The following is a 21,559-nucleotide window of genomic DNA, read 5'->3' on the forward strand; positions in this document are numbered from 1 at the left end:
GGTTCCCTTCACCAGAACAAGCCCAGAGCACTGCTTCCCGAGAAGTGAAGGCATAACATCCACTGGTGATGAATCTTGAATTCCCCATTCTTTATAACTCGGCCCTGGGCCCACCGATACTGTTCATTGTTACAGGAAGGGACTAAGTCATTTACTTCCCTTTATTTCCAAACATTTTTCTAGGTATCACTGGAGGCCAGGAGGTGGGGGTCCAGATGTGCGGGTGGAAGCAAGCCAGTCCCGCCCAGGCAGGCCGTGGGGCCCCGCTAGAGCATTTACAGTCCTGAAATGGGGTCTGCTGGGAGCCTGAAGGCAGATGGAGTCAAGAGCAAGGCTGGGTCAAGGATCCTGGAAGAGAGCGCACACAAGATTTGGCGGCTGGCTGGACAGGGGAGTTGGGGCATGAAAGACAGCAGGTGACTTGGCGACACCGCCTTAGGCTGCGTCGGCAGTGAACACAGGAGGAGGCTGAGGAGCTTGGCTTCTGGACATGCCGAGTAAGACCAAGAAGGCTTGAAAGTAAAGGCCTCTAGCTGGCAGCTGGGCAAATGGGCCTGACGTCCAAGGCAGGAGATGGGGACTGGACGTCTGCGGCTCACGAACAAGAGGCAGCTGATGCCCTGGGAACAGAAAAAGGGGAAGCCAAGGAAGAAGGCCAGGATGGGACCGTAGCTACACCAGTGTCTCACATGTAAAGAAACGAAGGAATCAAGGGTGGAGGAGGAGGAAGGGGAGAGGTCAAGGATGACATCAGAGATGTCAACCAAGGGAGGGGAGGCCACTGCGACTCAGCAGCAGCTGGGGTTGGCAGCTTGTAAGAGACACGTAAAAACAAAGGAAGGAATGCCAATACTAACCCCAAGTAAACAAACGTAACTGAAAAGTGTCTCAAGGGAAAACTTCAGACTATGAGAACATACACTTCACATCACAATACCGACTGCAGACACCCTGACCCTTTCAGGGCAAGCACACCGAGGCCGCTGGAGTTTACTCCCGTTGATACAATCTGGGCACTTTTTTTTAGTGCCACCACAGCAGCAGTATCTACGTCATTTCTGACCACAGATCAGCAGACAGAGTAAATCAAAGCCGACAGCGGCAAAACCAAGAATCTGAAAAGCATCACAAGGCGATAAATTCAGTAAGGGTTTGAGATTCTATTTCCTTTTAGCCTGGGAATCACGACAAAGAACGTTAATTAAAATGAATCGCCAGTAATGAAGAAAAAGGCCCTGTTTAGACATAAATTTCTTAAACTGCTCTTCTGTCAGCCTAATTGGGTCTATACTAAAGCTCCTTCTGAAAGAAAATCTGCGTCTTACTTCACAACTGCAACTTTCTCCCGAGTTCACGGACCAACAAAGGCCTGGTAGGTGTGTATATGGTTTCTGTAGCAGGTGTAAGGGAGAACTGTTTTAGAAGCCACCAGAAAACCACAGTGCAAGAGAATTAGAAACATTCACTTTTGTAAAGTCCTTGTTTAAACATTTGAGGAAACTGTTTTGGTAAGGACTTAGGGATATTAAAAGATAATAAACACACAGCAAGTGTAATTTCATTCACAAGGACTTTTAGGAAAGAGCTTCTAAAACAATATTTGGAACGAAAAAGCATTTTACGCTACGTTTATACCTGCGTTTTGCCAACTAGTTAACAACTAAGTATCAAACGAATCTGAAGAAGCCCATATTTGTATTTAAACTTCTAGCCTTTTTTCCTGTTATTTAACATTAAATCCTTTCCTAACTGCAAAAGTATGGGGGGCCACACTGTGCTTTGTCCCTTGGATGAAATGTCCTCTCGCTGCAGATAGTAAAAATAAACACTTCTAAAGGAAAAGTATTCTGCATAAAAATTTCCCAGAAGGAACAGACTTGTGTTTCATATCTGTTGGTAATAAGTGGTTTTTTTTTACAGTTGTTGGTCAGAAAAAAGGTAAATAGGGGAAGAAAACTAAATTAAACCAAGTATTTCCTCTTACATGTCTTGAATTTTATACAAAATACTTCAGGGAATATCCTCTTACTCGTGCTCATTACTTAAATTATTTAAAGAGAATAAAACACCTGTCTGACACCATCTGGATGAGACACATGTGAACATATATTGTCCAACAGCTCGGCCCACTGAGACTAGATTCTACACAGCGATATGAACACAGTCAGACACTGAATAAGGACAGGACTCCTCCTGACCCGGGAGGCTCACTGTCTAGGAAATAAGAGACGCTCTAAACATATGATCGCCAGTACAATGTGACAGATGCTGGAACACAAACATGAGCAAAGTGACAGAATGTGTCCTAGGGAAGAGTAGGTCATGAGTAGAGGTCTCTCTTACCTGCCTGTCGGTCATGGATCCTCGAGGTGAATGCCCCGACTCCGGCTTTACGCTTACAATTAGCCCAAAGGTCAGACTCGTGTGTTAGGTCTTCCAGAAAGAGAGATCGGACTTGCTCATTAGCTGACTGAGGAAGCAGCCGGCACTAGGAAATGCTAACGGCCACTGGCCCCTAACCCAGGGCCACCCACCTCATCCATCCTGTCCTTCTAGCCTTTGGGTCTTGATCTTCCCTCCTGTGTAAAACAGAAGTAGTATTCTGCTTCTCTAGTTCTGAAGTCGCAAACTGGACAAACTCCTAGCTTTCAACCCCCATGAAGAGAAGTCTCTGCAAACACAAAACCCAGCATCCTACTCCAAAATAATCATTTGAAAGGTTCACTACGAGACCGTTTGACTAAACCAACACGTTTCTCCAAATGTTTAAAACAAGGAGACAAAAACCAACGTAAGTGATTTTAATGGCTTCTGGGGCTAAGGAAAGAGGGTGGAGAAGGTAGGCAAGGGAGAGCAAGAGAAGGGATCATGGTTAAGATTGTGAAATTATTTTGTAAATTTTCTAAAATGATGTTTAAAAGTCTTGATCGGCAGGCATCAATACTGACAGATCATTTCAGTAAATCCCTGAATGTTCAACCTGGGAACAGAAGTCCTCAAAATCCAGTGCTCTTCATGTGATGCATTGGTTCTCAACTCAGGACATAAAGAGAAGCTAAGGTCTGGCCACACCCCAGCCTGGATGGAGCAGCCTGTTTGGTGGTGGCGCCCCGGCACCTGCAGCGTTCAGAAGCACAGGGCAGTTCTGACGGGCAGAATCCCTGATGTATCTGTCGCTGTCCCTTCTCATGGCTCAAGGTAAGGAACGCTGGCTCCTCACCCTACCCCTGCACCATCATAGCCCAGGCCTTCTGACTATTAAGGTCCTGGGTGAGCTGTGTGCTTTAGCAGCACCGAAGCAGCCCGCCCAACTGCACAGCCCCTACCATGCTTGTAGCAGACGTGAACAAATCAGTGAAAGCAAACAAACAAACAAAAACCAATTTGCTACAGATTTTTGACAAGCTGTTCATACCATTTAAGGGCAAATTTGATTTGCAAATAAATGCACCACATCTCCAACATCTCAGCTCATTAAATGCATATGTGTTAATGCCCTATAAGAAATGCTACTCTAGACTTCTGTGTCTCGTAGGGCGCCGGAGTACGCGGAAGGAGGCCTCCAAAGACACCGTCCCCTGCAGGTCGAGCTGGGTAAAGCAGGAAGCTGTTGTCCTGGTGGTCCCCTGAGAGGCTTCAATATTGTGAGACCATTGCTGTCCTGGAACCACGAAAGACTTTGTAATAAACGGAGATGGCAGTGAAGTAGGCAATGTGCAATCTCTCTAAATAGCTCCAGTGGACTATAAGGATAATACAGCCTATTGGTAACACAAAGCTATCAAGGACCTCCAGGAACAGAAGGAGTAGTCTATTTTATTCATTCATTCAGTAAATGAAGTACTAAAGATACGATGTGAACAAATAATTTCAGAGTGTAATAAATACTAAAATGGAAAAAAAAAAAAAGAAATGCTACTCTAGAATTCTGATCCAAGTTTACTACATTCATCTCTCAAAGATTAAGAAAACACTCATAAACATAATGAGCTAGCAGTTAATCTCAGCAATCACCCAATAGTAGTATGTACGGCACATAATCTTTGAAAAGAGACACTGGGATCCCTTTTCTACAAAGCAGGGAACTATAAACATGTAAATAAATGTACTGAGAGAAAACATTAAACAAAGTGCCAATTCCTTCTCCAGGCCGAATTCAACAGTTTTTATAAATGATGCCCTTTGAAAATTCTGCCACTGACAGACCATGAATAAAGGAATATTTGGTCATTTAGTGTATATTCATAAACAGAACAGCAAAATCAGCTAGAGCTCTGGGCACTACTATGGTTTGCTTCTTCCTAAAATCATCCGAGACCAAATACATTGAACTCATTATAAACTCATTTTCAGGGCACCTGAGTGGCTCAGCAGGTTAAGCGTCTGACTTCAGCTTAGGTCATGATCCCTCAGTTTGAGGGTTCAAGCCCCACGTTGGGCTCTGTGTTGACAGCTCAGAGAGTGGAGACTGCTTTGGATTTTGTGTCTCCTCTCTCTGTCCCTCCCCCACTCATGCTCTGTCTCTGTCTCAAAAATAAACAAACATTAAGAAAATTTTTAGAAAATTCATTTTCAAGCTAACAAGTGCCCATGCATTGTCATTTTGTGTACAAATCAATCTTAGATGAAACACGTACAGGAGATGGGGAGCTTCCATCAGGCAACAGACCCACGTCTTTCCACCTGTTCCCATTTATACCTCAAAACCGAATCTCAGAGCAGTTTACAGCAGTTAATAGTGCAGGAGCCGGCACCCCAGCCCAGGGCACCCCAAACAGAGATGCATCCTGGCTCAGCAACGGACATGTGCGAGGACAGTCACAGCACCTGCAAGGACGGTCACAGCATTACTGATGGTCAAAAACTAGGACAAAACACTGCCCAGCCAGAGCAATGACAAACATGCTGGATTCACGTAACCACGGAGGAGAATGAACAAGCTACGCTATGTGCAAGACCATGGGTGAATACTCACAATCTTCCTGGTGAGTGAAAACAACAGGTATGACAGAATCAGAGGGCAGAATTTCACTTGTGCAATATTTCAAAACCAGGCAAACTAAACTATGAAGACAGAGGACAGGATGGCGATATCTCTAGAGGAGGGACTGGGAGTGGGTCCGTGGGCTCCTGGGCTGTTCTGTGTCTTCACCCGGGCGCTGACTGTTCAAGATTTTCAAACTCTGAAGGACCCCTGTACATGATTTATGTATGATTCTGTTCGTATAACATCAATGAAAATTTCATGAAAAAATAGTATTTTCACAAGCACAACAGAATTTGAGAAAAGGGTAAAAAAAGAAAAAAAAGAAAGAAAGAGAGAAACTAGCCCATAGTCACCCTGACGATGCAATGAGCGGAAGGGTCGGGCCAGCACCTGCCTGGTGCCTCGACACAGCCTCTGACTGGCGCGCCCAGACTTCATTCTCGATTCAAAGACTTCCCGGCTGCTGCCGCGGTCCACCTGTTGTTACTGTTTGTGGTTTGCTCTGGGCGTTTGTTTTAGTCTACATGGAATCCAGTGCCCTCTCCCCGAATAATAAGTAGCACCTGACCCGCTCTCACTCCCATGGTCAGGCCCCAGCCCGCATCAGGAGCGGGCTGGCAGCCCTGGACGAAACCAGCCAGCATATTCTACCACCCCACCCCACCCCATAACTAGTTCAGGGTTGGTCACATAACCAAATCCGGACCAGGACGAGGCCAACGCATTTTAAGGAATAGACAGGAAAAAAAAAAAAAAAAAGCTTGCTGTGGCTTTAGACCAGTGGTTCTCCAAACAGGGGCAATTCTGTCCCCCACCAGTTCCCCAGGAGACATTTTGGTTTGTCACAACTGGAGGGTAAAAGTCGCACTGGCACGTGGCAGGCAGAAGCCAGGAATGCTGCTGTGCATCCTACCATGCACAGAAGAGCTCCCCACAATAAAGAATTATGTCACCCAAAATGCAGCATCGCCCAGGTTGAGGAATCCTGCTTTTGGACTTAGAATTCTGAGGACTAAGCCTGGAATCGCTGGTGCATCACAAGTAGGGCCATGCCAGACAGTTCCCCCGGGGAGGTGAAAGAGAGACCAGGAGGCAGAAGACGCAAGAGAGAATGACGCTTCTGATGTTTGAGGACCTGGATCCAGCTGTGCCTGAAGCCAATCAACTGGGATTCTTGTGACAATACATTTTTGATTTTGCATTTTACACTTGGGTGTCTGTCACATGCAACCAAGAGTCCTGTTCACACTCCCACCAGATAAAAACCGATGCCAAATTCTATGGTGAGAACAGGGATGAATCACATAGATCCTGTTTTTCAGGGAACCTACAATCTAGACAGTGGGGGTACAGAAATACACAAATAACCAACCAGAGAAGAACACCAACACTACAGGAGTTGAAGTGCTAAGGAGGGTAGGAACATAGAGAAATGCAAAACCTCAGTATGGGGTGCACTTCAAATAAATTATGAAGAGCAGATAGGAAGATTTAAGTATTTACCAAAATTCTGCACTTAGAAAAACCAGCCAGCAAAGACGCTCAGGGAGTCCAACTGACTCATTTTTTTCTCTATAAAAAAAAGGGGGATATATAAAATTTTAGATCACATCAAAAAATGTTAGGGAGAGCAAGCGTAGATTTCACATGCGAATGACTTGATCACACATTACTCCCATGCCTCTCTGTGCCCTGCCATGCTGAATGAGAAAGGCCTGTATTCACGCGTAACACACAAAGGACCAAGGAACAGGACCAAAAGGAGTAATTTACGAGGTATGCCCACGCTGCCTTACACGGAGGGTCTTACACAGGTCTGACAAAGCCACTCACCAACGATTCCGCTCCGCTCCAAAGGTAATCTTCCCCTTGCACCAGGGCCCACATGTGCAGCCGGACCGTGGCTACTGGGGTCTCACGCGGCCCTGTCCTGTCCCCAGGCTTCACTTCCCTCCTTGCTGACCTGTGAGCAGAATCCACCTCAACGGAAAACACAGCAAGGGAATTTTCTAGCTTCTGCCAGTTCCCCAAGGGTAGGACTTGGGTAAAAGGCTCTCCTCCCTGAAAGGAACCAAAGGGATAAGAGAGAGTCCCTGTCTCAAATGTAGGGTTCTAGCCACAGTCAGGAGACAGAGTCAGCCTCCAAGGAGGCTGTATTTGTGTTCAGAACCCCAGCACCAGGCCGGAAACAGCATCACATGGGCAGGCCATAAACACACCCCCATCCCTACGCCACATTGTCTAGTCTTTTTTATCAAATCAGAAACTTCTCAGCATCACGGGCAACAGCTGAGCCCTATGACAGCCCCTAACAACCTTCGTGTGCTTAGAACACACTGAGCGGAATCAGTCGATCAGAACTGAGGCAACTACTGGAAAATGTAGGCTTTGCTCTTGAATTCTTCCCCTCTCTGTCCCCTTGTTTCGAGAGGAAAATAAAGCCTAGGTTTCAGATGCCTGCCTCTCACATACATACACTCTGCTCCCTCCAGCCCCTGGGCGCTGAGTGTCCAGGCTGCGCTGGGAGGTCACGATGTGGCAGGCAGGCTCCCACTGAGAAGGAGGAACCGAGAAGAGGAACACCTCGCCCCTTCCAAGGGCCGAGGGCAGGGTTGGGCTCCATCACCGACCTGACCGGGCTGTGATGTGAACGGTCAACCTCAAGAACCATGAAAAACCACTTCCCAGTACCACAGCCTCCTTTTTAAACACAGCAGCATGAGGTACTCTTCAGTCGCCTTTCATTTCCAGAAAGGCCATCCATGTAAAAGCAAAACACAGAAACCTAAAGTTGCCCATATAATCCCAAGCCTAGAAATATCTACAGTTCACAGCCTGGTGTCTCTGACAGGAGGTGGTTTCTGAGTGTTCTGAATGCAAATTTCCTTTACTCTCCCCCTCCCCTCAAAAAAAGGTGTGAGCACAGGATCAGTGTTCTGCCACAAACTTGTCACCACGGACACCCTGCACTGACGGGCCATCCCTTAGAGAAGCATCTCATTCCTTTCTGATACATGTGGCATCAACTCCACTCACTGCAAATGCTGTACATACACACACACTCACAAACCTTAACCTACTCAGGATCTAATTCCAATGAGCCCTATGTCAGCTGCACGAACTCTGCAAATAATACCTCATTCTGGCAAACGTGTGATGAGCATCCAACCTCTGCAGAAACGCCGGGAGCCCCCCCTGTTGTGTGAGTTTGTGTGCATGTTGAGGGCAGGAGGTGATAGGGGTGCAGGGGAGGTGGGAACGATGAGAAGGAACCCAGTATTGCTTACTAGACCAGAGAGAAGCAGGCCCCTGCAGGGAAAGGGCTCCCTAGGGGCAGAAAGTGAAACATAGTAACCCCTTAAGACAGATAAAACCTCACAGCTGCAGCTCAGCCGTAACTCCTGCCCTGGCGGCAGCCACCAACCTGCTACACTGCCAGATCCTAATAGTAATTCTGCAAGTGGGATGCTGAAACAGGCTCCAACCTTGGCAGCTTCAGGTGCACGTCTGGGCAGGTCACCCACTTCTTAGACCCTCAGTATCCTCTTCTATCAAAATGGGGTACTACCAGCTAATTGGAGGTTGCTTTGAAGAAAAAATTAAACAACAAATGTAACAGTTGTTAGTAGAAAGCACGGCGCATAGTCACTCCCAGTAATTGTTAGCTGTTGCCCTCGTGTTTACAAAGACAAGGTCAACTCCCCTGGAAAGTGATAGTACCGGAGGAGCCCGAGCCACACGAAGCAGCCCTGGGGTTTGCGGCCTCAGCTGGACAGCAAGAGAAGCCCAGGACCACTGAGACACCAGACACCTGAGCAAAGACACCACCTTGGACGTGAAGGTGCCTCGCTGCCCCCACAGGATGGCAGGCAGGCAAACAAGCCCAGCGGAGCCCTCCCAAATCCCCTACCCACAAAACCGCATGCATAGTAAATGGTGCATTAAGCAAGCCAATTAAAAAAAATTTTTTTAATGGTTTTTATTTATTTTTAAGAGAGAGAGAGAGTGAGCGAGCAGGGGAGGGTCAGAGAAAGAGGGAGACACAGAATCAGAAGACAGGCTCCAGGCTCTGAGCTAGCTGTCAGAACAGTGCCCGATGCAGGGCTCAAATTCATGAACCATGAGATCATGACCATAGCCAAATCTGGACACTCAACCGACTGAGCCAACAAGGCGCCCCTAAAAAAAATTTTTTTAACTAAAGTAATAGTATCTTAAGGCAATAGGCTTGCTACTATGTCAAGTGCCTTTCAGCACGGAACTGACAAATTTCTTCCGTACCGGCCAGCAGCAGACAATGCCAATCATATTAAAAACTTGACAAGCTTTCCAAACAGCCGGGGGTAAGAGAACTCTCCCCCACCTCACCCTACCTCCAACCTTCCATCAATCCCAAATATGTAAAAGCAGGAACGCACTGATTCAAATGGAGCTGAAAGAGCGGAACACTCCCTTCCCCTCCTTCAGTCAGACCTCAGGTATCACCACAACCTGGAACAGCATGGAAACTTCTACCTACAGAACACACAGGTCTGCGGGGGGGCAAGCAGTTTCTCCGGCATTCAGGACAGGCCTGCAAATGTTAGAGCAGAAGACACCCAAATGCCTGGATACCTGCTCCAAGAGTGAATACTGTCTCTCTTGCTCACTGAGGGGACCCACAGTGCCTGGGACAGTGCCTGGCACACAGCAAGGACTCAAAAATACTCAATGTACGATGGCAACTGAAAATGAAAACTTAGCGACTTCAAGGTTAAGTGATGAGAACTAGCTCAAGTACACCTTAGAAGAGAACCATGATAAATCTGCAACATCTCCAACACAATGTAGGAGCGTAGGCATCCAGTACGGAGTTGCAGAAAGAACAAATGCTGTAAAAACAGTAAACCAGAAACAGTGGGACTAAGTCCTTTTGGATCACAAGGTTTTTCTAGACAGCTAAAGGCCGATCCCTTTAAACGCCTTAGTTATTTTTATTTTCACCATTTTTAGATGGCAGTCGTTTGAGTGCATTATTTTTTTCAAAGGCCACAGCAAACGCAGTTTAACCTTCCCGTTGCTTCGATGAGCGTTGGGCTCAGCGGTGTACTGTGGGCTAGAACAGTAGGCAAGCCTGTCACGGGATTATAGGCGTCTCGGGGGAGAGCCGGTGGCTCGGCTTTCCATCCGTACCCCACGGCCCCCCCCCCCCCCCCCCCCCCCCCCCCCCCCCCCCCCCCCCCCCCCCCCCCCCCCCCCCCCCGAACCTCCTGAGGCTCTGCTCTCAAATGCGTCCCAGGGACCAAAGGAGAGGTTCCTGAACTTGTGTCCGGGACCTCTCCGACAGCATAGCGCGGCCCTTGGGTCCTTCTCAGGATAAAGTTTTTAAACGTACAAAACAGAACACAAGGGAATACAAAAGAACTGAATTCTACTAAAAGGGAATTATCCAAATAATTAGGATAGAGTAAGTGCTTATTCCCACAGTTGACAAGATTTAGAATTCAAAGCAATGATGAGTATCCACGGTAGTTTTTAGAAATGTGAAACTGCTGTGAGACAATATGAAAATGACTGATTTTGATGTTACCATCACAGGAGCTGCTAATACTACTGGATTTGATGACTGTGCTAATAATTTAAAGAAATGTTAACTTTCAGTTAGAAGTCAGTAAAAGTAAAGATGTAATTTTTCCCCCAGTTCAAGAACAACCCCACCCATCCACCCCACCCCCCAGATCCCAGGTTAAGGGCTCTTGGACTAACGGAAGCCCAGGGGGTAAGAGAAGCCAGCTACATACAACTAACTCAAAGACAGTGTCACCACCACCACCAGGCACTCTCTCGGGGCCACACTGTATTTGTATGTTGTATATGAATAATGCAACAAAGCCTTCACGCCATTCCAGCGCAAACATAAATCCAACTGAAATGGGAAAGCTACACCAGAGGCTACAGCCATCAGAATCTACAAAGAGAAATTAAAACCGCAAGATGCCATCAATATGGAAAGCAAATTCTAACTGGGTAAAACTCGAGTGTCCACAGTTAGAGACACAGAATTAATTTCTACGTAATGCAAATTCTTCACCAGTATAGAAAGATTACAACTCTTTTCAAAGATTACCAAGACTCAACTTAACTCTAATGTGATTTACTGCCCAGCTCATCCCTGAATATAACAATTCAGTTTAATAAACAGATGGAAAAGTATTTTCTACTCTCAACTTTATCTTATCCCTACCATTGGGAGAACAGGGAACATGTGACTCACACCTTTGAATCCTGGTTTCAGGAAACTTATTTGGGCTGCAGCTCACATGTGACAACTCAGGCAGGCAGAGGAGCCTTCTCTCTCCCACCATCTGCCCATTCTTCTAGATCCAGTCCAGACCTCTCCTTTGCTCCATTCCCCAGGTTCCTACGGCACCTGGCCCTCTGCTGTCACTGAGGTCTCAAACACTGAGTCTGTCCCCCACACCACACTTTGGTTAGGGGGTGGAACAGTGTCTAATTCAGTGTGTGGGCGCTGCAGACCTTGTCTGAGCATTTACTTAACACACAACTTGAATGCAAGAAGCAAAGAGATGCCAGTTTTCTGTTTCTCCACTTTAACGTGCAAAGTGTAATGATAACTAAACTCAATGTAAATATATTTACTTGAAAATACACCAAAGTGCTGTAGGTGAACTCTAAATTGAAATAAACAATAAAAGGGCTTTATTTTCTAGCCTCACCTAGAATCAGGTCGAGAACGTCTGACCCCAGTATTTTATCTAATCGCATGCACACCGTCAGGAGACGCCAAACCTGGGACCCCTCCGCCTGCGTGGAGTTAACAGGGCACCCCAAGCGCCACCACCAGCCATGGGGGCTGACTGCGGGACACTGTACTCTACACCCGCGCTCTCACTGAAGGCTCACTCCAAGCCTCTGAGAAAAACATCCCCATTTTACAGAAAGGCAGACTTCTGGTTGGGATCAAGGCCGGCACTAGGGATGCACACCAGTGCGGCACCATCTGGGGACGGAGACTTGATGCTGTTTAGGAATCGAGGCGAGGGAGGCCGTGGGAGCCACAGGAGCCTCCATCAGCAGTGAGCAGAGCAGAGGCACCCAGTGCTGGGGGCAGCGGGCGGAGGAGGGGCCGGGCCAGGCAGGTGGGGCCAGGCCGGCGTGTCCTCCAGGGCCCCGCGAGGAGACTGGCTCGTGGGGCAGCCAGAGGGGAGGACAACGGGCCGGAGGACGCGGAGGGAGCTTCCAGGGCCCGCCCCGTCCCCACGCCCACGATAAGCCCCCCCAGGGTCAGTGACGAAGAAACCAGCAGGGAGACGCGTGGCCTCCAGGCCTCCTCGCGGCCCTGGCTACACGTGTGCAGAGAAGAGGGGACGTCAACCACGTCCAGAAGGTAACAAACACTGGGAGAGCCAGACCATGGCAGATCTGTCCACCCACAGGCGAAACCCCCAGAAATCTGAGCGGCGATTACAATCCAGCATTTATTCCCGAGTTCTCCCTCTTTTCAAGGACGTTTCCCTCACTCAACCAGTGGTGGAAAGGGTTCGGCCACCAAGCTCGGTGTGCCTGACGCTCTGCCCGCTCTGTCCGGGGGCACTCTGGCCACAAGTTCCCACAGGCTGAAAAAAATGCAGTGTGTGTTCAAGAGCTGCTATGTCTACTCATTTTCAGCCAAAGAGATAACACAGTTTTAGAAGCTCTAGAAGGCGATGCCTGTGGTCTTTAGCCTCCGGGTAGCAAGAATGCGGTGGTTTGTTATCTCCGCTTACCAGTAGGTTATTTTTCTACAATTTTCATATACTGTATTGGTTTTGTTATCTTAAAGGTTTTTTTTTTAATTTTTTAAACTTATTTATTTTGAGAGACAGAGACAGCGCAAGTGGGAGAGGGGCAGAGAGAGGGAGACAGAATCCCAAGCAGGCTCCCCACTGTCAGCACAGAGCCGTGCCAGGAAGCCCTGAAATCAGGACCTGAGCCGAAACAGAGTCCATGACTAACTGAGCCACCCAGGTGCCCCTATTTTTCATTTTCCATTTTTTAAAAAGTCAATTTTTCTTAAACTTTAACAAAATTTTAGAGATTATGGTCTACTGTTATTAGGTGAGGCCTTTCAGGGACAAAATGATTTAGAGTGGAGAAAACAATCTTGAAGTATGTGATGAAAAATTATTTCAATAGTACACGTGAAAGGGCATATAATTCTAAGTGGCCTCAAATGCTTCCACTACAGTAACCTACGAAAACGACTTTAAGTCATGAAATTCAATCCGAAAAATAAACATCAACATCTACAGAAACCAAAGACTTTAGATGGCAGTCTAAAAAGCAATATTTAGAAAACCGCCCTTTTATATGCCTAGGAAATTATTTAAGACAAAAATTTTAGTTTAAATCAAAACTGCGTTAATAGTAAGAAGTGTTCTACTTTATGAAGCTGACTGTTCACACTTGAGTTTAGATAACCATTAACCTTGTTAACCAGATAAAAATGCTTGCTACTTCCTAGGAACCGCAGTAAAATGAATGTAATTCAAATTATGACATTTGTGGATACAGTATGGAATCACCTTGGCAATATTTATTTTTATTTTTTTTAATGTTTATTTTTGAGAGAGAGAGTGCACAAGAGCGTGAGCAGGGGAGGGACACAGAGAGAGAGACACACACAGAATCTGAAGCAGGTTCAAGGCTCCGAGCTGTCAGGACAGAGCCCGACGCAGGGCTTAACCTCACTAACTGTAAGATCATGACCTGAGCTGAAGTCGGACGCTCAAGTGACTCAGCCACTCAGGTGCCCCGACAGTATTAATTTTTTAAATACAAAATCTTTGATAGCATAGGGCTACCCCTCACATTTACAGTGCCTTTTTTTTTTTTTTAATGTTTCTTTATTCTTGAGAAAGAGAGAGACAGAGCATGAGCAGGGGAGGAGCAGGAAGAGAGAGGGAGACACAGAATCTGAGGCAGACTCCAGGCTCCACGCTGTCAGCACAGAACCTGACAGAGGGCTTGAACTCACAAACCGCAAGATCATGACTGAGCCACCCAAGTGCCCTACAGTGCCTTTTTAAAGGCACCATTCAAACTATTCAAAGCCACACCTCTATCCTCCACCTCTCACACGACTTTGGAAAGCCAGGCATGGCTGGATCTCAGGCTTGCCTTTCTGCAGGGTGTGACCTGCACACACATACACAGCAGCCCAGTCACAGCCCTGTCACCAGCATCAGGAGGTCCGTGGCAATTGCCAAGCAAATGTTAGAAATTTAAACTTACTGATGTATGACTGCCAGACTCAATCACAATCTGGTGTCATAAATAAATCAGTTATTTACAGGTTTTAAACCCACCACACTAGCTTTTAGAACAGTGACTACATTCTTGAATAAAACCTATCACATATGTTCTGGAATCCTGAACTTCATTCAGATCAGTGGTAGAAAAAGGTCTTTTCTCTCATATCATTTTACCTTGAAATAAACTCTCTTAACCAAGCAAACATTCCTTTTCTTTCATCTTGATCGACAGGCAAATCAAAACTTTGGCCAGTAAAGGATATTAGTTAGAACCAGTCTAATCTATTTTCTATTTAACATATTTTCACCTTGTATAAAACCAACTAGAACAATACTATTTGTTGCTCCTTGGCTTTCTCAGAAATTATAAACATGGGTAACTTCAATAAATGCTTATAAAACTCCGACTGTATCCTAGCAAAATACTGCAAAAGCAGAGTACGTGTTTAACACTTTCTTCCTGCTCTAAAGAGATGGAGTAAATCAATAAGAGAAACACACAAGGCAAAAAAAAAAAAAAAAAAAAAGAGTAAAACTGCACACAGAATAAAGTAGCCCAGGCCTGAATCATAACCAGTGACATGAGCCCTTGGCTAACATTTCTTACCCTCGTTGGCTCACCCCACCCTCCTAGAGTGTGAGAAAGAAAATTTGACCTTGTCCTAGCACCTCACCAAATGTCTGAGGCCAGTTTCCCTGAGGCGGTTTACTCAGGTGTCACAGTGAAGGGAATGAAGTGTGAGACCTCAAAATCACTTCCGGTTCCAAAATTCTACTATTCTATAAAAAGAAATTCGAATATAGAATGAAAAACAATAAAATCCCAACATCAAGAACATATGTAAAGTCTGTAATATATGTAAATTGCAAACCAAACAAAAATCCCCAACTACCTCAGGCAGGTAAGTAAGTATCGAAGGGGTAGACCCCATTTGCCAAAAGCTCATGTGAAAAAGATTTAAGGATTTTAGTTGATCATAAGCCCAGGATAATCCGGCAGAATGGCCTGGATACCAAAAGAACGAAAAGGAACCAAAAGCCTACGGCGTTAGGAGAGAAGTCATCCTTCCATTAAGAGGGGAGTCACAGCCTCATCATCCTTCCACAGACTGGGCCACACGGAAGTTTCATTTTCGCTTTTAGTGGACTTTGAAAGCAGCAGCAGTAGTAAGAGGCACAAGGTACCTGAAATTGCATGAATGGAGACCAGGGCTCTCTGTGTGGGAAGGGGAAGACGGGAAGCAGGTTATCGCCTTTACAAATCTGTCACAGGTTAGAGGCATTCGTGCCCTCTCTCATAAAGGGGAAGGGAAAGGCTTCTGCTTGGAACATAACAATCTTTCGGTTAAAGTTATGTGTCATGGTATGGATTCTGAGCCTCCCTGGAGAAGATCTGAACACAGACAGGGAGCAAGTCCCCACTGCTCCGAATCAGACTTTCAATTCCTTGAGTCTAGGGCTTTATCTAAAGACAGAACCTGCTTCCACCTTCGAGGTCTTGTTTGGTTCCCACCAAGCGGGGGTTTGAAAGCACAGTTCCTTCTCTGGCTCAGGCTCCCTTATGTGTGTGGGGGGGGGGGGGGGGGGGGCTGACTTCATCTAAAGGAGAGGAGAGATTTTTACAATCAGGAACATTCCTAGAGAGCCAACACTGAAACCAAGGCTGACAAGAGATAAAGACGGCTGCTCAGGCCAAGAGCTGCCGCTAGGAATGTATTCAAAGCTCTGTTGTTTTTCCTGTGCCAAGGGAATGGCTAATGGGTGTCAAGAAGCTTCAGTGACTTGCTAAAATTTAACTCTTATCTACTCCCGATTAATTCTACAATCAAGGAACAAGAATTCCACCTCCTCAGTGGGAACTGGAGTCTCTGAATCCTGGTATTTTCACAAGTGAGATTTCATCTTGATTTACAAGAGGAAAAGAATAAAGATAAATCCTAAAGGAAGAAATGGGGTAATGAAATCTTCTTGAGGTAATTAGCTCCTTTACAAGTATTTCGTAAAATGCACTTGCATTTCTCAGATATCCTGGGGACAATGCTACATGGTCTTCTGCTTTTCTCTCTACTCTCTCTCTCCAGGGATCTCAACCCACTGCCCCAAAACCGACAAAGATAATTTCTTAATCTACATTTTAGCTCTGAATTCTTTCCTAGACTTGACTCCAGTTTCCAATCACTCTTATAGAATCCCCAGACTTCAGGCCCCATGACGTCAAGACATCCAAATCAAGTTCATCTATTTGCCCTAAAACAAGCGCTTCTTGTTATCCAAGTGCCTTCCAGGTCACTAGTTTCGAGAAGTGTCGTCCACTGTCCTCTCTTCTTCCTCTACCTGTCATCAGCCGTCAGAGTGAGTGTTCTATCACTAGGAGCCCCAAACCTCAAGCCTGTATGCACCCCCACCAGGCCACACCAGGACCCCCACTGCTCAGCTCTGCCCAGCCTCTCCAGGATACATACCTGTCCATCCCCCTCCCCATGGACAGCCCTGCTGGTGTCAGTCTACCACTCACAAGCCTTCCAGGCTTCTCTCTAATCTCTACCAAATCCAATACTGTGGCCAGGCCTTCAGAACCCTCCGGGGGGGTACCTCTGGTCATCTCCTCCTGTGAGTTCACCGAGGCTGGGGGGCATGGAGGTTCGTGCAACTCCACTCAAACCTATCTTGGGCTTTTGCTCATTTGGATTTCTACCTCATTTCTTCCATCTCAACGTTCTTTCTCATCCCATTGATGGGACCCTCACACCACGGACTCAACCTATTCAACTCTATCAGGAAACAAAGGCTCATCGAGCCGCAACCACAGCATCTGGCCATCAGGCTGGGCAGAACTGGACCCCTCCATTCAGTACTCTTTTTTTTAAACCACACCAGGTCCCCATGATCTGTTTTTAACTAGGAGGAAATAAAGTCTTTGGTTTGAAATTTCCTTATTAGACTAAAGCCTCTCAGCCCATTAAATTAAAAAATAAACACACCCCCCAAAAGCACAAACAACAGAGCACCAGCCAGCGCCCACATTTCTAGTCTCCTAGACTCACAAGCTTTATTCGGTTTGCACTTTCAAGTTTAACAGCAGGCACTGTGGGAGTACGAAGACTTCGGTGCCCATCCTAGGGTCTGCACGAAGGGCTCTGAGGGCAGAGTTGTCCTCTCCCCCACGCAGAAGGGCCAAGTGGGCTTCCCTGCTTCTGTTTATTCAACAAGGTCAAAGCAAAAAATTATTAGATTTTTTTAAAAGCCCCCCAAAATCTCCAGAGAGGTACTCCAGGGCACTGCAGACCTCCTCAACACTCACGTCCAAGGGACGACATTCAAGTTCAAAGTGTACAATCTGTCCTGACCCTCCCTGCTGATTAAAAACAACAGTGAGATTGTCTGGTGGGATTTGCTGTGTGTGGAAAATTATTACTTCCGTGTGCCAAAGGCTCCCAGGAGGTTTTACATCTCCGTCGGTGTGAGCACCTTCAAACACCGTCTTCCCCTCCACAAGGGCACCAATCCCATCATTCTCCTCTTGTACCTGTGTCCCAAGAAGATGCACAATTAATGTCTGATGACCAACAATGAACTTGAAGCTGAATTTCTTGGCCAAGATGTCTGGAAGTAGCACAAGCCTACCCAAATGGCGTGGCAAACTTCAAAACAACTCATGCAAAACTGTACGCTCTGGTGGCCTCGCACACTGCACTCCCTCCTCGGGGAAAACATCCGATCACAGCCTCAGCTGCTTGCAACGGTGCCGAACTGGCATCAAACCTTGATGCCTTGATGTTCTTTCGGCTAATAATGCTGGTGGTACAGACTCAAAGAGCCGCCTTCACTAAAACTGCAGTGTAACGCAAACTCCTAGATATTACCTTCACATATTTTCAAATGGGGAAGAGGATCCCTTCAATTCACCTAGAAAGTCAGTAATATGGCTATTTCTGGAACTGCAAGAGAGTCATGACCTCAGTAAAACTATCAGCAACATTTCATACTCCTTCGATTAATGAATAAGCAGGGCACAAAGGGCCACAAAGTCATTACTCATAAGCAGGCTTTTGGTTTTGTGTTTCTAAAGTCAATTTTTACAACAAAATCTCTTAATATTTTAACTTTGGAAACGTACGCATATAAGAAAAAACCTGACACAACAGTGACCCTCACAACTGACCTATGTAAATACCTCTAAGCAAATATTGTCTCACAGACCTTACAGTTTATTTTCACCTAATGACTGGTTTCCTCTGGGTCCACCCTGTAGAAAGAACTTCCGCAAAATACCATTCGGCCAATTCTCTGCCTTTGGCAGGCCCACAGTTAAGAACTCTGCTAAACAAATAAACTTCCTTCCTATTTTTAAAGTTTTCCAAAACTGGAGAATCTACAGCTTTGGTTGGCACACTATTTCCTGGACTCACAGCCTGGGCAGTGAAGAAACTCTTCACAGTATTTTGAGAGAGAAAGAGGACTTCAGAAATGGCCAGGCAGCTGTCCCCCACCTCTATTTTAGGGAAGGAGAAATCAAGGCCAAGATGTGACCTTCATCAAGGTCACATGGGGTGGGGGGGCGCAGGTGGCCGAGGCCTGTGTAATTCTCTCTGCCCCATTTTCTCCTTATCTGATCTAAATGACCTGTGGCCTGAGAAAAGCATTTTGCTCCTGTTCCGTACTACTGAACCAGGGCATATGTTTAATTCATGAAGAACGTGATAAAACAAAAGAATCTAAATATCATAGCGAGTACAGGTGACATGAAGACCTCAGGACTAAAAAGAGTCGGAACACCTTAATCTCAGCCAGGGCTCTGGGGGAGCCATGTCACCTCCGGAGGGCTCAATTCTCATCTTCAAACAGAGGGAACAGAACTAAGGAGCCACAAATGTCGTCTCCACCCTGGTTTCAAATGAAGAGGATGGCCTGTCTTAATGTGAGCCGGGCATCCTTGTAAGTGCAAACAAATGATCCGCAGCCCGGAGGAGAGCTACCATGCCCATTCTGTGGATGAGCACATTCTTCCTTACAGAGAAGGGACTGGTCTGCGGGCACGCCTCCACTGGGAAAGGTTGAGAAGGGACCTGTCCCAGGTCAGAGCTCCACGGGACCTCTCTTCATTCTTTATCAGAGGCAGACAATCTAAGAGGATTGGTCTGACTTGCAGTAATATAGACAGAGAGTCCAAATTGAGAACAATAATAGCAATCATTCAACGCAATGTTCTCATTTTACAGATTAAGGACGGAGGCCCAGGGAAGTGTAACTTGAAGTATAAGTCAGGAAATTTAATGGAAATGTACACCCATCCCTTTTCCTAGACAAGCTTATCCTAAAAACTGCTTTAACAGTTTATATCACTTACGTCATCTGATTTGACTCCCAAACATGACCACCTAATGGCACAGGGCGTGAGCACCACTCCCATGGCGTGTAGCCCCCGTTAAACAGCAAACTCGGGGCAAACCGACACCTCGAACCCGAGCCCTCAACTTCCAGTCCTGTGTACTATTCCAGGCTCAAAAAAAAATGTCCACTGTGGTAAGATTCTCTGGAGAGCCTATTCAAAATGTTCTCTAAACCCAAAGAGAATTTCCCAGAGAGACTGATAACATGCTTCTTTGGTGCTCTGAGGAGAGTATCAGATAGTAAGTGATAATACTCTAAAGACCAACGCTCGACAAAAAAAATTAAAAATCAGGCTACAGTCACCTCAAAACTGACCTCTTTCTGTCTGTCATTTAATTGCCCCTCCCCTCCCCCCAATCTTGACCCATCTTCAATCTTCCTACCAGTGATCTTCCTCTTATTTCCTGCTCTCTTCCTTCTCTAACCAAGAACATCATGAAATTCAGGATTTCAAAAAACTAGTTCCACTTCTTGGGTAACTTCAATCTTCTACACCTATTTTTATTTATTTTTTATTTTATTAAGTTTATTTATTTAGAGACAGAGACAGCACAAGTGGGGGAAGGGCAGAGAGAGAGGAAGAAGAGAGAGAATCCTAAGCAGGGTCCACACCATCAGCACAGAGCCGGAAACAGGGCTCGAACTCATGGAACAGCGAGATCGTGACCTGAGCCTAAACAGAGAGTCAGACGTTTAATTGAATGAGCCACCCAGTGCCCCTTATACACCTACTTTTAAAAGCAAGTTGGCTTTACATTTTATGCCTCTCACCTAAGGAGGAAGAAAATTTCAAATTCTTGGTGTAACAAAACATTTTGCATTCTGACCAACTTTGTTTCAGATCTTGCCCATGTGTCGTCATCCCCTTATCACAGAGATCTCACAGGTGTTAACAGATAAGATGTGAATTTACAGCCAAACAATTCAAGCTTTAGTCTTAACAGCTCTGACAAATTACCGAACCTCTCTGAACTTCAAGTTCTTCATACTATTTTCCCAAAGAAACAGGAGGAGGAAAGAACAGACCTACCCCACGATGACCTGGAAGGCGACTACTCCCAACACAACCGCGGGCACGGGCGAGTGCTCGGAAGCGCCATCGTCCCTCCCTCTCCAGGGCTGCATTACCACTCATGTGGTTTTCTCCCCTGTTCAATTCGCTGTGCAAGGAAGCTGTTCTCTGAACAAACCCAATCTCCCCTATTAGAGGAGATGAAACCTACTGTGCACACCTCCCCGCGCTCTCACAGGACGCCTTCCAGAAACAGAGCACTCAGTGAATCAGCAGGTCACTGGAGCCCAGCACCAGGGAGCTGTGTCGCCACACTGGGCTTGGGCAACTTCCACTCTCTTCAGATCCTCAGGCGCTGGGTTCTTCCTGCCCACAGCTCACGCCACTGGGCAGGCCTCCCAGGCCATGGGGGATTCGGGACACCCTTCACAAGTCAGAGGATCTCCACCCACCCCAGCAGACTGCTCGCCTTCATGCTTCCTTTCTTTGTCTGTTTCCCTGCGGGCCCTGGGACCTACCGTAAAATACACACGGAAAGACTCGGTGATTAAATAAGGTATCCTAAAACACAATACACTGATAGACATGCATAATTTTGACTTTAGCAAACTACCTTAAGGACAAAAGTGCAAACAAATCAGCAGGCAATATCAACAAGGTGTGCAAAATCCAGGGGTCCAAGATCTCGGGTTAAAGTTCCGCCACAACGAGCTATGTGATCTCCTTCAAGCTAACTTACTTCCTGGCTCTGGGTCTCAGCTTCCTCGGGGAGAAAAGAGAAGATGGGATTATCTTCTGGTTGCACCAGAATGACCACCTCGCCGGCCGCCATTACTGGTAGATGTGCATAAGCTCTAGGGCATGGCGGGATGAAGA

At 46.4% G+C, this 21,559-nt stretch overlaps 1 protein-coding gene and 1 long non-coding RNA gene across 5 annotated transcripts in view; one reads left to right on the top strand and one right to left on the bottom strand.

The window, feature by feature from the left end:
• The window catches only part of TBC1D1 (TBC1 domain family member 1), a 230,817-nt gene that overhangs the window by 123,377 nt on the left and 85,881 nt on the right, over window positions 1-21,559 (bottom strand). The gene's annotated exons all lie outside the window — the stretch shown is intronic.
• On the top strand, window positions 1,224-3,869 carry LOC115298553. The gene is made up of 3 exons (XR_003911788.1): window positions 1,224-1,372; window positions 3,042-3,198; window positions 3,536-3,869. It is a non-coding gene; the product is annotated as an uncharacterized LOC115298553 (long non-coding RNA).

The sequence above is a fragment of the Suricata suricatta genome, chromosome 1 (assembly GCF_006229205.1).
Source record: "Suricata suricatta isolate VVHF042 chromosome 1, meerkat_22Aug2017_6uvM2_HiC, whole genome shotgun sequence".
Classification (NCBI taxonomy): domain Eukaryota; kingdom Metazoa; phylum Chordata; class Mammalia; order Carnivora; family Herpestidae; genus Suricata; species Suricata suricatta.